The following is an 18,255-nucleotide window of genomic DNA, read 5'->3' as shown; positions in this document are numbered from 1 at the left end:
TAAAGGTTAACATGTTGAGAGGTTTGTCGACACAATGAATAATGAAGGGCATTGGTGAAGCGTTGGTTCTACAAATTGCATAGGCTAATAAGTCAATGATCGTTAAATAACTCAATTGCGGTTTATTACTTACAATTCTAGTACACAGTGTTGCTAAAATCGATTACAAACACTTATCATATGTTTTAAAACCCAATAGGTCACAGGCCACCATAACAGACATATGGGTCTCATCCAGGTACTCCGGTTTACCCTCAATAAGTGGAGTGTACGAACCGGTTCCAAAGTCTGCATCGTATCATACGGTTTATAAACCGTATGATACGCTTTTAAGACTTTTGACCGGTTTATACGTTAAACCGTATGATTCGAAACCGTATGATAACGAATCGTTTCAGACGGTTTATAAAAAAAACGCCGTTTAAAGATAGATTGATTCAGTGTAAACCGTATGATACGGTTGTAGCTAAACCGTATGATACGATTCAGACTTTTGAACCGGTTCGTACACCATACACGCCGGGTCCTCACATTTTGCAACCTCAGGCGCGGAACGACATTATAAACCTCGAACCACACACGTCCATGTACACTCGATCGTGAAAAGGTAAGCAAGCTTGAACATGCGCGTCGCGACAGGTGCGAGAGTCGCCCGCATAAATACTTGTTGAAGACTGCAACGAACCACTGTCTTCGCCTTTTATTATCATGACATGCGGATAGGAGAGTTTCTGCGGGTGACTCTGCACACCCAGCGAGTTCTTTCATTCCTCGAGTCGGTTGTCATCTCCCGCCGGCCCCTAGAACTTGAAAGACCCATCGGATGATACGTTTTTAAACTTTATACGCATACTCATCTGAATCCATGGTCAGGAGGCGGGTCGGTACAGTGACAGGAGCAGCGGAGCTGGTAGCGACAGACCACAGACTGGGCGGAGCGGGACAGCGAGGGTGTGGCTCAAATGAAAATCAAGTATCCCGGACAGTGGTACTAAGTGCACTTAACGTATTAGGGAAATCGTCCGGGAGGATTCGGGACGACAGCCGTTGACGTCATTATAGGAAATAAAAGACGCGAAGCGCGCAATGATCGGACATAATTCTTGTTTTTGTTTGCATTCCGGTGGCAGTGTGTAGGCTTGTTTCAATTTATTTATTTTATTTTATTTTATTTTTTATTTTATTTTGGGGGGGGGGGAATTGTATTTGTAAGGGCGAGGCAAGCACGAATGGATTGTATTTGTAAGGGCGAGGCAAGCATAAATGGATTGTATTTGTAAGGGCGAGGCAAGCATGAATGGATTGTATTTGTACGGGCGAGGCAAGCACGAATGGATTGTCTTTGTTAGGGCGATGCAAGCATGAATAGATTGTCTTTGTTCGGGCGAGGCAAGCATGAATAGATAGAGCTGTAACGACTCGGTTCGATGCATCGAAAAACCGTTCAACGCCGCCGATTCGATTTCGATACCAATATGGCCAATTTCGATTCGATTCACTGCAATCCCGATTGATCCGCATTTCAAACATTACTTTCCAAATCCATCGTCTAAACTTTCTTTTCATTTGTAATATGTCTAGTGATTGGTCAATAACCAATATGACATCCAATGAATGAATGAATAACATGCTGAGCATTACACGAGCCGTCAAAATGGCTTCTTCAACCACGCTAAAAGACGCACCGTCAAAATTAAAATCAAAAGTATGGGAAGTTGGGAACATTTCGGGTTTCGCGAAGGTTCTGATGCAGAGGCAACTTGCAAAACTTGTTTTGTTGAGGTAATGTAAGTTACCCTAAATCTGGAAGCACTTCAAATGTGAGGCAATATTTAAAGAGAAAACACTCGGTTGATATTTCAGATGTGAAATCTTCATCTCCCACGACAAGCTCTTTTAACAAATTATACCCATGTGATGTTTTGATCTGATTTTTTTCCTCAATAAATATGGTTTGTTTACTAAACTATGTGCATTCTGTTAAGCAGTCAACTGGAAGTTGTTAATAAACTTACATGCTTTGTGTGTGTGTGTTTTCTGTTAAACACATGTGATACATTGTGCATTCTATGTTATTTAAGAATAACTCAACAGTAAGTTTTGTTCAATAAATGTGTTACTTATAAAACAATGTTGCGTATTTAAATTTTATTTCAAAAATTTAACACTTTAAATGAACAACATAATAAGTAAATAACAAATACCAAACATATGAATTCATGCCCTTGACAGACCAATCATGAAAGAGTTTGCAAAATAAGCAGCAAATAATTTGAATCGAATCGAAAATAATCGAATCGGACCATTTGGTATCAAAATCGAATCGAATCGAATGATGGGTGAATCGTTACAGCTCTAAATTGATTGTATGTGTACGGTCGAGGCAAGCATGAATGGATTGTCATTGTAAGGGCGAGGCAAGCATGAATGGATTGTATTTGTACGGGCGAGGCAGGCAAGAATGGATTGTCTTTGTACGGACGAGGAAAGCATGAATTAATTGTATTTGTAAGGGCGAGGTAAGCATGAATGGATTGTATTTGTACGGGCGAGGCAACAATAAATGGAAAGTATTTGTACGGGCGAGACAAGCATGAATGGATTGTATTTGTAAAGGCGAGGCAAGCATGAATGGATTGTCTTTGTACGGGCGAGACAAGCAAGAATGGATTGTTTTTGTACGGGTGAGGCAAGCATGACTGGATTGTCTTCGTAAGGGCGAGGCAAGCATGAATGGATTGTCTTTGTTAGGGCGAGGCAAGCATGAATGCATTGTCTTTGTAGTTACCAGTTCACATTAAGATCTCATTTGCTATCTTGCATTTATTTCTTTCGATCAAACTTTCATATTTGGCGAATACCCGACAGCCGTCGCAAAACGGTTCGACGTTAATAGGACCTCACAAACTTCAATTTTATTGACCCAAACAACAACAATTTATAGGAATCAAACCATCTCCGTGAAACACAGATTAGATGTAACAGGTCACAACATAAATGGTGATAGGGTTTCTCAATAGTACCCTTAATCACGAGTATATCAACATCTCTTTAAGATAATATAAACGTCTTTATCTAAATACAATTATACAGTTCTATTTTATTATCGCACCTTAGCACATCATGTTGAGCTATAGTGATTCCGTGATGTTCGCCGTCCATGGGGTCGTGCGTGATGTGCGGATGTCTGTGAAATTTTTCCTTCACATCTCCTTCTTAACCGGTGGGCAGACTTTGACTCAACTTAATAAGCATGTCTCTTAGGGGCCCTCTATATAAGACAATTAAAGTATTCCTAACCGTTGGTTAATCTGTGGCGCGAGGCTTTTTATTCTCTTAAAACACAATACCCACATGTTAATACTTGGTTTGTAACCTAGTACTGTAGTCCTTCACACAATTTATTTAAATTATGCCCCTCGCGCCTAAGTGGTCCCTTCTCCATGGGTCATCTGTTTATATGTACACTAATGTGTGGTAAATCTTTTTATCAAACATCTCTCATATTCGGTATTCAGTATAATCATGATTTCCTCTACGAAGTTTATTCGAATTATGTCGCTATGGTTCAAACTGGCCTTGTCCACTTTGAGCTTACCAGGGTATATTTAATACGTAGTTTAAGTAAAACACCTATTATTGCTTTATGAACTATTATTGTTTTAATGTACGAACATGTTTTAAAGAATGATAATTGATGTATTTAAAAGTGTTTATAATAACTATTTATTAATTATATTATGATTAAATGCCTATGAGCTCATGACTATTCGAACAACAATGTACACATGTAATCGATTTTGTATGAGTTCAGCAAATGATGAAGACAAATAATTAATTTGTTATTCAGAAATAAATTATATGATTTTTCGAATTCACTGTACTATATGCACACCTAAAAAGCACGGTTTAAAAAATCAAAATTGAGTTTTCCATTTCAAATGTAAATACGTAAACTCACTTTAAAAGTACAATAGACAGTATGTAACAGTGCGAAATATTCTACACTGAACTGTAAGTCCATGTGGGCTACAGTATTTTGTAAACTATAAATTATTTAATTGGAAAATTATCCACAACTTAACGATATGAACAAACATAAGGCACCATTATTTGCCCTAAATGTGAAGCTGCCTATATTTAAATCAGGTACAATAATAGTTTTACCAAGATGCTTTTAGGCCAATACTAGTAACAATAAATGCAATCACAAACATGTGTGCTTAACGATTGCTAAATTCCATAAAGAATGATAACGTTATAAACACAGCGGTAATTACAGGAATAATACAACTCCCTAAACGTAACTTAATGACACCATGATGCCATCTGATCGCCTTTCATTTAAGACAAGGTACCTATTGCCATTATAACAATACAGGACAAAACACTTATAAATATAACACGACTCAACAAATAAATTGATTCCAGCTGTGGTAGCCGAAAGTCATTAAACAGCTTTTGCGATTTTAACCCATTTTTAAGCATGTTCTTACATACATTAATACCTTTAGATACACATTTAAATAAACCTACAAATGTAAAACATCACGAATACAGTGATCGAAAAGTAAAGCAAATCAAACCGTTTTGAAGACGAGGACCTAGTTCTCTGCCTAAAATACGAATCTACACAGACCTTATATACCCTGGATGCATTTGTTTGGAGATCTGATGGAGGACAGTGATATGTTATGTTTCTAAAGTACGATATGTTAATCAGGTTCGGATCATTTGACCTCATACCAGTACAATCGCTAAAGGTCAGTTTGTTCATTTCAGCGTTTGCAATGCCGACGTTGTTCATGTCTGCAAAGGATAAGAGTACACTCGGACACTCGTGCACAGGAAAAGCCAAAACCGGCCACAAAATAAACCTGATCACAACCCGTCACAGTCGGCTTGACTTTAGGCCCGAACACTGCTACATTGGCAAGCACAAGCACGGTTGTCAGACGTTCGCCATAAGGCTCAAACACTGCTACATCGGCAAACACAGGCACGGTTATCAGACTGCTACATCGGCAAACACAGGCACGGTTATCAGACGTTCGCCATAAGGCTCAAACACTGCTACATCGGCAAACACAGGCACGGTTATCAGACTGCTACATCGGCAAACACAGGCACGGTTATCAGACGTTCGCCATAAGGCTCGAACACTGCTACATTGGCAAACACAGGCACGGTTATCAGACTGCTACATCGGCAAACACAGGCACGGTTATCAGACGTGAGGCTCGAACACTGCTACATCGGCAAACACAGGCACGGTTATCAGACGGCTTGACTTGAGGCTCGATAACTGCTACATCGGCAAACACATGCACGGTTATCAGACGTGAGGCTCGAACACTGCTACATCGGCAAACACAGGCACGGTTATCAGACGTGAGGCTCGAACACTGCTACATCGGCAAACACAGGCACGGTTATCAGACGGCTTGACTTGAGGCTCGAACACTGCTACATCGGCAAACACAGGCACGGTTATCAGACGGCTTGACTTGAGGCTCGAACACTGCTACATCGGCAAACACAGGCACGGTTATCAGACGGCTTGACTTGAGGCTCGAACACTGCTACATCGGCAAACACAGGCACGGTTATCAGACTGCTACATCGGCAAGCACAGGCACGGTTATCAAACGTGAGGCTCGAACACTGCTACATCGGCAAACACAGGCACGGTTATCAGACGGCTTGACTTGAGGCTCGAACACTGCTACATCGGCAAACACAGGCACGGTTATCAGACGGCTTGACTTGAGGCTCGAACACTGCTACATCGGCAAACACATGCACGGTTATCAGACGTGAGGCTCGAACACTGCTACATCGACAAACACAGGCACGGTTATCAGACGTGAGGCTCGAACACTGCTACATCGGCAAACACAGGCACGGTTATCAGACGGCTTGACTTGAGGCTCGAACACTGCTACATCGGCAAACACAGGCACGGTTATCAGACGTGAGGCTCGAACACTGCTACGTTCTGTATTACTGTTTCCTCGCAAATATCGTAACTAAATCGAAAATTTGCGAATCCGAAACAACTTTTGTAATTTTGTCAATTTACCAAAACGTGAAAATGCTCCTTTAATGTTTAAGCACCGCAATAAAGGTAATGAAAATCATCATCAAACACGTGTCATAGACAACACATGTAAATTAACACAATACTTCAAAACGTATGTCGAACAAGGATGCCCCACAGTCCACTACTACACTTATTTTGAAAACATGAACACAATATCGTCCTCACACATACGAGTTTATAGAGTAGTCCGAGCCAGGGGTTTATCAATTTCTTTGCTACGGTCATAATTCATTTTAAACCGCAGGTTTGAAGAAAAAACAACTTCATCATTATAATACAGTACGTTAAAAATGTTTTAATTAAATCACTAATCACTATAAATCACGAATTGCCTTAACCATAGAAGGGATTTTCAAGTCAAAATGATATACTGTATAGTATAAAGCATCATTATAACATCCTTTTTATGAATTTACGCATCTGAAATATTAATTTCAGAATTTAATAAATCACAATTTGGTTCAGCACAAATTAAAATGTCTTGGCCATCAAGTATTAAAAAAATACAACGTATCTACAAATAGGTTATAAGACGTTATTATATGTGGTGACGAAGTAACTCTATTTTCTAAAGCATGTTTCTAGTAAGAAGGACGGTATTCAATGCCTGTGTAATGACCGTTCAAGTGCCGTGGCAGCAATTCTTGTCTTCTTAATAGACATGCTATACGTACTGTCCGGTAATTTATTGGCAATCTGTCACTTGTCCAGTGGATGTGAACAACAATTTGTCTCATTATAATGTATCTTCAGTTTCATATTTTAATATATCTTGACATTATACGATATCACGATTATTATTTAAACAACCTAAAAAAAAAATTTCCGTCATCTGATTACAATACGTGCGAATGGATGTTTCAAATTATTTCACTATTCAGTGACAACGGTACAATTAATACATCTCTAATACGAAGGTAGCAGACCCAATAGAATAACAATTACAAGTAATCCACATGTATATTGATTTGGTCATACATATATTTAAGCACTTAAAGAATAAAAAAACATTCGAATTATGCAGATATGACAGAAGCATGTAGTTTAAAAAAACATGATAAATTAACAATAATAGGAAATAATTCATGGATATAAAGTTCAACATTGTGCAGTATAGTAACACAATGGTAGAGCACCAATCGTTTAATGAAACTATTACTAAGGAAATGCAATGCATCTAATTGTGAAACTGACATACTTGAATGAGGGTAACATGGATTTTAGTCATGAAACGTTACTACATGTATGTGTATTTTCGTTCCTTAACATACACATATATCATATATATTTTACAAAACGTTTTCTTAGTAGTCTTAAGAGCCATATGTCAGATCCAAAGTGTTACACTGTCACTTTAAGTAACTAATATCGTATTTAACATAGTTAATTAAGCGTTTTGTCATTACTTAAATTTGGTATTGCCGTTGTTCCTCTATCAATTAATGTTACCATCAATAGTAAAATGTAATTTCATTTTAATTGGCACTAGTGAAGTGCCCATATTTTTAAAATTGAACCATCTAAAAAACCTTCATAATTATCCGTCTCTGAATTGTTTCATTAAACTCATCAATGTCACTCGACGTATGATATAATGCAATCAAATAAGGAACGTTGTTTTTAAGAAATTGCTTGCTACACAATGTTAGAAAAGTCGTAAACAATTCCTTCGTAACAGACAATTTAGAAGTCCCTTACCGGATAAATGTTGTAGAATTCAGAACATAAACTCCATACATTTCATAAGCGTATTCATTTAACCGTAGAAACCACAATTTTAGTGTAACGAAACAAAGGAAAAAAACTTGCATCTAAATACTGTGTTTCGTAAACATAGTTTAAGCACTTTTTCAGTCACTGAAGTATGTAGATATTTCGAAAGGGCACATTGACTGACAAATCGGAAATAACGGACATGTTCCCGCTGTAGGCCTCTATCCACATACCAGGTTTCATCAACCTAGCTAACGTTTTTTATCGCTAGATCAAGACTCAAGTTTTCAATTATTTTGGTAATCATACCATCATAGCAACCACTTTTTGTCAAACGAATTTTTTTTAATGACGTGCATATTTCGTATATGACCATTAAGTGATCTCAGGGTCAACATATTAGTTTTCTAATGCTTTTCGCAAGCTAAACGACCACTTTTTCTGACGGCAAACCGGGGCGTAAACATAATAATTTCACTTCGGTACACAGTATGATGTATCAACCTACAAGATTTTAAATCTTTTCTTAGCGGAAACACCTCCGCAGTTTATTTACAACTTACGTAATACCAGTTATTTACGCCTGATGAGGATGGTATCTTCTTTTTAGAACGGCATGAGAGGAACGAGTTAAGTGTAATGTTTAATTGATTAAAAAAACTACTTCAATATTACTTATTAATAAAGCTAGTAAGGAATTGAAATATTTTAAAAGTTTAGGCCCTGATATGATTATAAATAATCATATTTAAATTTACATATTTATATACTCCTTTTTCAACAAAATATTTGGTATTGGTTGTTTTCAAACTTCTTGTTCTGAGGTTGCGTTGTACATGTACGTAAGGTAGTATAAATGACGAAAATGACTTCAGACGTATTACATTATTGGGTATTTTAGGAAAGCGGTTTACTCGCATTTGAGATATCGGACTCTCACATTGGTTTGAACATAATTATGCATACATTGGAGATCATCGACGAATAAGGAGCACTGATAATATTTGTGTATCGCATTGTCTTGTGAAACACTTATTAAATCAAGGAAAACAGCTTTAGAGTGTATAAGTGGACTTGAATAAAGTACAGCCTTTGATTATGTTGTTCGAGAAAAGCTTTGGTGCAAACTCTGTAAACTAGGAATACAAGGCACCATGTTTGATATTGTAAAAACAATATAATTATCTCTGAAATCTAGAGTTAAATATTGTAAAAGATAAAGTTGAAATTTCGAAAGTTTTCAAGGGGATATATATGATAAACGCCGTTTTTTTATGTTTTATATGATTTAGAATCATTCTTTTCTGAAAGTGGTATTAATGGTATAGATGTAGATGATTTCAGACGATTTCTTGTGTTGTACGCATGTGATTTTTTTCCAAATAATGCTCGGGAATTGCAACATAATCTAAATGTATTTTATGAATATCGCAGAATTTTGAAGTTAGTAGTGAACACCAATAAAACTCAAGTTATGATTTTCAGAAAAAATGGACAGTTGGCGCACAGTTTATACTTCCACTACAATGAAACTGAACTAAAGTGCGTACGAAGTTTAATTACCTTGTTTTTGTATTTACACTTGTTCGTCCTTTCTCTGATGCGCAAAGAACAATAGCGAGCTAAGATGTGAATTTGATATTCAAGATGTACAAATATCTAGTAGTAGTAGTAATAGTAGTAGTAGTAGTAGTAGTAGTAGTAGTAGTAGTAGTAGTAGTAGTAGTAGTAGTAGTAGTAGTAGTAGTAGTAGTAGTAGTAGTAGTAGTAGTAGTAGTAGTAGTAGTAGTAGTAGTAGTAGTAGTAGTAGTAGTAGTAGTAGTAGTAGTAGTAGTAGTAGTAGTAGTAGTAGTAGTAGTAGTAGTAGTAGTAGTAGTAGTAGTAGTAGTAGTCATCCTGTAAAACTTAGTGGCATATAGGGACATACACCCCATTTGTTTATGCTCTGCTCGTTTCTCTATCTCGTTCCCACGAAATACTTACTCGAGGGAACGACTCCCTTACTCGTGGGAACGAGTAGCTATGTCGTGGGAACGACTTACTATGTCGTGGGGCGAGATAGAAAAAAGATGAGTGCACAACTAAATAATTGAGGAGTGCAATGAAAAAATAGCAGTGACGTAAATAAAGGAAGGGTGCATTAAACAAAAGAGGGGACAATTTTAGCTATCTCGAGGGAAAACCCCACCTGTCCTGTATGGTTACCACCAACCAAACTCACATGCATCCTGGGTTAAATCATACCATGCCGGCTATGTATATGCTTCTAGAATATGTGCACATGTTACGCAAAATTTGATTGACTTAATAACTCGTTCCCTTGAGATAGCTAAAAGTATCTCCTCTTTTGTTTAATGCACCCCATCCTTTATTTACTGCACGTACATTAAGCATTTTAAGATGAAAAATTTTAATCGGAATATATGCAGACGATGACAAAGTATTGACCCATTGAAACTATAGCAAAAATACGTTAATTTACGAAGTAAACATTGCAGTAGATGGTACGTTCATAAAAATATTGGTGGCGGGTGGAGTAGAGGGGTTACGCGTTAATGTCTGTACATGAACATGAGTAAAAATGAAATGGAAATACGTTCAAGCAAGCATTTAATTTCAGGCGAAAAAATATTAAATATTTTTTTATGTGGTTTGATCGAAAATTTAATACAATGCTCGTTGATATCAATACATTTATTAATATAATTATTGTTTCAGTTTGTAATCATAAGTGGAGTTTGTGTCAATCCTGTATAAAATTATGAGAGATTGTTAATCAATGGCATTTCCCTCCTTTTTAAAAATCTGATCACTGTAGACAATTAAAATTAACCTTCCGAAATAAAGGCCTACGGGTAAGGATCTGTGACTGGCCACACTTCCATTTTCGGATGCCTTTCTTTCCGTCGAACACTTTCTAATATTTATTGCTATTAACTCAATTTAACTGTGTGTGTTATTATAGCTTATTTATACGATACGGGTGTGTTATGTCATAGTTCATATGTCTACTATAAATTTTATTTAACAAGAAGCGCTAAGGTATTACGAAGACGATAAAAATAGTAATTATAATAATTGTTACATTTTGCTGCAAACATTGCATGCGTACATTGTTTCAGAAGATATACATTGAGGGGACTAGTAGATTATAGGTTTGCAGTTTACACAGGTTAGATCTTAAACACTCGCCCATATAAAGGTTTGCAGTTTACACAGGTTAGATCTTAAGCACTCGCCCATAAAACCGCTTAGGAAACGCTGTACCAATGCCCATTTCATCATGCTTTCAGTCGGCACTATCATTTGAGTATAGAAGATTATTTATTTTTATATATCGTAATCAAACTTGTTCGCAATATGGTAATGATCATTATAAAAATCGACCCCATTTTGATTTGACCAAATATATAAAGTAGTAAAATGATTGATTACTTTGATTAATCTATAAGTCGTCTATATCCCTTTACAGGGACTTGTTTAAAAGTTTGAAAAAGAAATAATTACGCATGCAAGTATTTCAAACAAAAAATAACTGGAAAAGTACATATCCTACAACTGGATCCAGCGTTTTCCAAGCAGCTCTGTAGATTCCTGGATAAAACTCGCAATACTTATATACGTCCATTTGAGGATTATGCAAGATCTGTCCGTTTTCTACAGAAGTCAAAGTTCACGTCACTGTTACTCAAAATACAACTACTTGAATTGTCATTACTCGATATAATCATGAAACTATGTACATTGTATACACGTCTCGCTATATGTGTGCCTTTGGGTCAATAACTGCCATTTGTCTCTCTGTTCATCCATCCTTTCGTCTGTCCATCGTGAAACTTGGTATACATTTAAGTGGTGGTGACAAGATAATTCATGACCCATCATTTTAATCCCCCACACAATTGAGAGAATACAGTGGTGCCTTGTTCTGGGAAAACTGGCCTTACTGCATGTGCGTAGAGTGTCGTCCCAAATTAACCCGTTCAGTCCGTATTATTTTGGGAAGATCCAGGTAACAATTTAAGATCCACATCAATAAATGCTCTTTTCCGCTCTATTACTTTTGCATGCATTCGAGGATTTTAATATAAATTTTTATAACTATTGTCTATGATATCGGGTAGAACTCACATGCATTTATAACCAGTGCCAATGATCTGACGAAGTGTTGGGAAGAACTCTCATGCTCTTATAATTATTGTCCATGATCTGACGAAGTGTTGGGTAGAAATCTCATGCTCTTATGACTACTGAACATTTGTCCATGATCTGACGAAGTATTGGGTAAAACTCTCATGCTCTTATAACTATTGTCCATGATCTGACGAATGGTTGGGTAGAACTCTCATGCTCGTATAACTATTGTCCATGATCTGACGATGTATTGGGTAGAACTCTCAGGCTCTTATAATTATTGCCCATGATTTGACGAAGTATTGGGTAGAAATCTCATGCTCTTATTACTATCGTCCATGACATGACGAAGTATTGGGTAGAACTCTCATGCTCTTATAACTATTGTCCTTGATCTGACAAAGTATTGGGTAGAACTCTCATGCTCTTATAACTATTGTCCATGATCTGACGAAGTATTGGGTAGACCTCTCATGCTCGTGTAACTATTGTCCAGGATCTGACGAAGTATTGGGTAGAACTCACATGATCTTATAACTATTGTCCATGATCTGACGAAGTATTGGGTAGAACTCTCATGCTTTGATATATATTGTCCATAACCTGACGAAGTCTTGGGTATAACTCGCATGCTCTTATAGCTATTGTAGATGATCTAACAAAGTGTTGGGTAGAACTCTAATGCTCTTGAAACCATTGTCCATGATCTGACGAAGCATTGGGTAGAACTCTCATGCTCTTATAACTATTGTTCATGATCTGACGAAGTGTTGGGTAGAACACTCATGCTTTTATAACTATTGTCCATGATCTGACGAAGTATTGGGTAGAACTGTCATGTTCTTATAACTATTGTCCATGATCTGACGAAGTATTGGGTAGAACTGTCATGTTCCTATAACTATTGTCCATGATCTGATGAAGTATTGGGTAGACCTCTCATGCTCGTGCGTGTAACTATTGTCCATGATCTGACAAAGTATTGGGTAGAACTCTCATACTCTTATAACTATTGTCCATGATCTGACGAAGTATTGGGTAGAACTCCCATGCTTTTATAACTATTGTCCATGACCTGACGAAGTGTTGGGTAGAACGCTCATGCTCTTATAACTATTTTCCACAATCTGACAACGTGTTGGGTAGAACTCTCATGCTCGTGTTACTATTGTCCATGATCTGACGAAGTATTGGGTAGAACTATCATGCTCTTATAACTATTGTCCATGATCTGACGAATTATTGGGTAGAACTCCCATGCTTTTATTACTATTGTTCATGATCTGACGAAGTATTGGGTAGAACTCTCATGCTCATATAACTAGTGTTCATGATCTGACGAAGTATTGGATAGAACTCTCATGCTCTTATAACTATTGTCCATGATCTGACGAAGTATTGGGTAGAACTCTCATACTCTTATAACTATTGTCCATGATCTGACGAAGTATTGGGTAGAACTTCCATGCTTTTATAACTATTGTCCATGACATGACGAAGTGTTGGGTAGAACGCTCATGCTCTTATAACTATTTTCCATGATCTGACAACGTGTTGGGTAGAACTCTCATGCTCTTGTTACTATTGTCCATGATCTGACGAAGTATTGGGTAGAACTCTCATGCTTTTATAACTATTGTTCATGCTCTGACGAAGTATTGGGTAGAACTGTCATGCTCGTATTACTATTGTTCATGATCTGACGAAGTATTGGGTAGAACTATCATGCTCTTATAACTATTGTTCATGATATGACGAAGTATTGGGTAGAACTGTCATGCTCGTATAACTATTGTTCATGATCTGACGAAGTATTGGGTAGAACTCTCATGCTCTTATAACTATTGTCCATGATCTGACAAAGTATTGGGTAGACCTCTCATGCTCGTGTAACTATTGTCCATGATCTGACGAAGTATTGTGTAGACCTCTCATGCTCCAATCTCTTGCACGACGGTTACATTACATTCACCTCTGTGTTGGGCTCAGAACGGACTATTGTTATGAAAGCGTCCCATTTATGTCACGATCATTCCAAGCGTTCATCATTGAGGTTACAGAATACTAAACAATCTCTCGCACGACGGTTACATTGCATTCACTGCATTAAAGAAAACCATCTCATACCATGATATCTTATATCAGTCTAAATTCATTATTATAAAATTGATATGTTTTTTTTTATGTTAAGAAACCAACATACATACACACGTCGAAGCAATTCCTTACGTCACTCAAAAAAAAATATGTTCAATTGTTTACATTTGTGAAGTGCGTGGAATGATTCCATCTGCGTAGATGGACAATAAATTAGTTCCAAAGAGTTGCATTAAAACTCTCAAGTTTTTTGCACGATTTATCGTACATTAAAAAGTCATATTTCTTAATTTAATGCATGCGATCTTAAATATCCAATACGTTGAATGCGTTTGTTCGGTTTTATCTATTTTATAGACAAAATGGAGGGCTGAGCCTTTCGCAGAGTTGTATGTGAGAACAAGGAACGACAACTCTGCGTGGAGATTGCTCGTGCTCGTGTAACTATTGTCCATGATCTGACGAAGTATTGGGTAGAACTCTCGTGCTCTTGTGACCATTGTCCATGATCTGACGAAGCATTGGGTAGAACTGTCATGCTCTTATAACTATTGTTCATGATCTGACGAAGTGTTGGGTAGAAATCTCATGCTCTTATAATTATTGTCCATGATCTGACGAAGTGTTGGGTAGAACTCTCATGCTCTTATAACTATTGTCCATGATCTGACGAAGTGTTGGGTAGAACTCTCATGCTCCTCGTTCAAAAGTCACAATTCAATGTCAAAAATCATTTCAGTTATCCACTCAGTATTGTTTACATGTCTTGAAGAATTAATGTTATTATTATATGAGCCTCGATTTTGGAAAAGGGGCTTAAAGTGACGTCCAATATCAGTCTGTATAGTCCGAATATTTATCCCAATAAAATCTCGCCCGAGCTCGAAATTGGTCATATGGGGTCAAAACTGCGTCACTAGGTCATTTTAGGAGAAGGTTGTGAATAATGTTTGCACAATCATCATGAAACTTTCACAGAATATTTGCCAAATGATTTATTTGCGGATTTCCAAAGTAGTACTGATGAGGCGTTTAAAATGTAAATAAACAAAGCTCGAAATTCTGGCAGCCTTAGAATGTATGTTTTCGCTTAAAAAAGTGTCAAAAATGCCAGTATGGAAAATTGATACTTTGTTTATTGCTAAACAGTGCCACTTTTTTAAAGAGAGAAATGTGTCAACAAATTTGGAAAAGTTTAAGATTTTGCATCTTTTATAGTCCAGTTTACTTTTTATGGAATATATGGTTGAAAGGGAGTTCCTAATTGTCAATAAGTGTGTTATACCAATCAAACTTAGAAAACATAATGTGAAGGGCATGTGCAAATAAAAATATGTCCGTCTGCTAAAATATCGGGAGGGCATATTTCCGTAAAGTATCTGTTTGTCTGCTAAATATCGGGATAGCATATATGTCTGTAGAGTATCTGTCCGTCCGCTAAAATATCGGGATAGCATATATGTCCGTTAAGTATATGTCCGTCTGCTGAAATATCGGGTGGGCATGTGTCCGTAAAGTTTCTGTCCGTCAGCTAAAATTTCTGGATAGCATATATGTCCTTTAAGTATCTGTCCGTCCGCTAACATATCGGGGGGCATATGTCCGTTAAGTATCTGTCCGTCTGCTAAAATATCAGGAGGGCGTATGCCCGTTAAGTATCTGCCCGTCTGCTAAAATATTTTCAAGGCATATGTCCGATAGGCAACTGCCCTGCTTCCCTATACGGCACTACTGCCTATGATTTTTCGGCATAGCTGTTTAACCCATCTTTAAACGTTATCTGACCTTTGTAAGCGTCCAAAAAATGGTTTTTTTTCCGCCTGTAGGCCTAAAACTTTTCGAAATAGAAAACTTGCAATCTACAAACAGTTTTCACATTTGCTTTAATATGTAATTCAATTGGCTTTCTAATTTTGGGGAAAATATGATATGAAAAGGGGTACTGCAGTGCGTTTTGCAACGATGTTAAATGAGTTTTCAGCATTAAATAATTTTATCTCAAACGAAAAGGCTTGAGAGATAAAACAGTTTCTCACTCAATTCCTGACATTAATACCGTTTGTTTGTGTCCCTTTATATATAGAGGAGTGTCAGCACCAGAGCGTTTGCACTTAAAGGCTGTGTTCTTATATTTAGTAATTATTACCGTATTGCATTATGTGCACTCGTATATATTGAGTCGCGTTCTGAGAAAACTGGGCATAATGCATGGGCGTAAAGTGTCATCCCAGATTAGCCTGTGCAGTCCGCACATACTAATCAGGGACGACACTTTCCGCATAAATTGGATTTTTGCTAAGAAGAGACTTCATGTAAACGAAAAATATCATAAAAGCGGAAGCCCAGTTTTCTCAGAACGCGGCTCTTATAAGAATTGTTGTTCCCTATCCTGATATACGCTTTGTAGATAATACTTCAAATTGTTATCGACATTGATCGTTTAACATGTAGATGAATTCAGTTTCAAACAAGCCGTCTTTCCAGCATTGGAATCTTGATCTCACGTTAATGTATTCCATTCCAACCCGCAAGGTAGCAAAGTCAGTTCGCGGTCAGTAACGAATCGTTATATAAACGGATGATTCACGATATTATTAAAAATTATTATTATTATTAAAAAAAACAATGTCCGACCAACCACTAAAACAGGTCCGTTCGAAGAACGCGCGTATAAATATTTCAAATATATACGGATGATTCAATATGGTGGGTTTACTTATATGTTTTTATTTATTATCAATCGCCATGTGTTTTTCTACTGTGTATCGATATATGATCAATAATATATAATGAAACAAAAAATGCAACGAAATAAGCCACGAAATCTGGCGCAAGACCCCGTAATTGATTTGCGTGTGATGCAGCCAAGAACTGCGCAGAAAAGGCACTCGCTATGTTTGATTTCATTGATATAACCTTTTATCTTTCGTCAACACCAACCACAATCAACGCCGTATATCTTTAAAAAAAATCTAGTTTATTATCAGCCAATCTCCTAATTTCATTGTTCATTTAAGACTTGCACACCGCAGGTGAATATCCCCGCGGCCACCAGCTTTTCCACGGTAAAATAGGTTTAAAAAATTCCTGTTTTGAATAAGTTTACTACTTTTTCCAGACTCACTGGTCTAGTTTTCGATCGACCATAGGTCAGGAAAAAAGTATATAGCTTTGTATGCATGTTCTTAAATCAAATGGAAGTCAGATGTCTTAGATTTTTCGTAATTAATGAAAACAAGAATGTCAATGAAAAACATATCGGTACTATGATTTTGTGAGTTTTCGAATTGAACGCAGAAGCGCTCCTTAGGGATTTTACCGAGCCACGCAGTCCTGAGCGTTTTCCGGGTTGATCATGGTGTTCATAGACGACGCGGCTCTTTGATCTGAGTACTGGCGCTATCAAATACTAAAAGGGACCTTTTCTTGTTTTGGTAAATTAACAAAATTTAAAAAATATTATTTTGAGATTCGCAAATGTTCGTTGTAGTTATGATATCTGTGAGGAAAGAGTAATACTGAACATTTACCATGCTCCTAAAATATCCATGATATGTATGCATCTTTTGACGATTCAAAAACCTGAAAATTATAAAGCGTTGCAACGCGAAACGATTGAATAATTTGGAGAGTTCTGTTGTAGTCGTTATATTTTGTGACACTACACGAATTGCTTATGTAAAGTATAAAATACATCACTTATTGAATGAGCATGGATGGCCGAGTGTTGCAAGTGTAAGACTTTTACTCCAGGGGTCAGATGTTCGAGCCCAGTTGAGGGTTACTTTTTTCTTTCTTTAATTTTATTCTTGTTTTTACTGGAGCTGTTTAGATCCAATGTTTACATTTATTAATATAAAGCATTTAATTACAAACTTCAAAATCTGCCAAAATATGTGAATAGGTTCAATATGTAAACACGCACATTGAAAATGCCACTGTCTTGGTATGACACCGAAACAGGAGTTTTAATTATCACCCATAGCTTTAAAACATCCTTTAAAAATGTAGTGCCTTTAATAATATAACTGGTCATATTATTGTGGAGAGTAAAATCGTCAATAATATGCATGTTCCTTTGGAAGGTTACATTACATGTATGTTCTACATCTACATCGTACGTCGCTGCAATCACACATGATTATTATGCGACGGCACTGTGTCATGATCTGTGTATGTCTGATCATGGAACGACAACTCCGCCAGGA

This window comes from Dreissena polymorpha, chromosome 10 (assembly GCF_020536995.1).
Source record: "Dreissena polymorpha isolate Duluth1 chromosome 10, UMN_Dpol_1.0, whole genome shotgun sequence".
Classification (NCBI taxonomy): Eukaryota; Metazoa; Mollusca; class Bivalvia; order Myida; family Dreissenidae; genus Dreissena; species Dreissena polymorpha.
Note: the sequence above shows the minus strand (reverse complement) of the source record.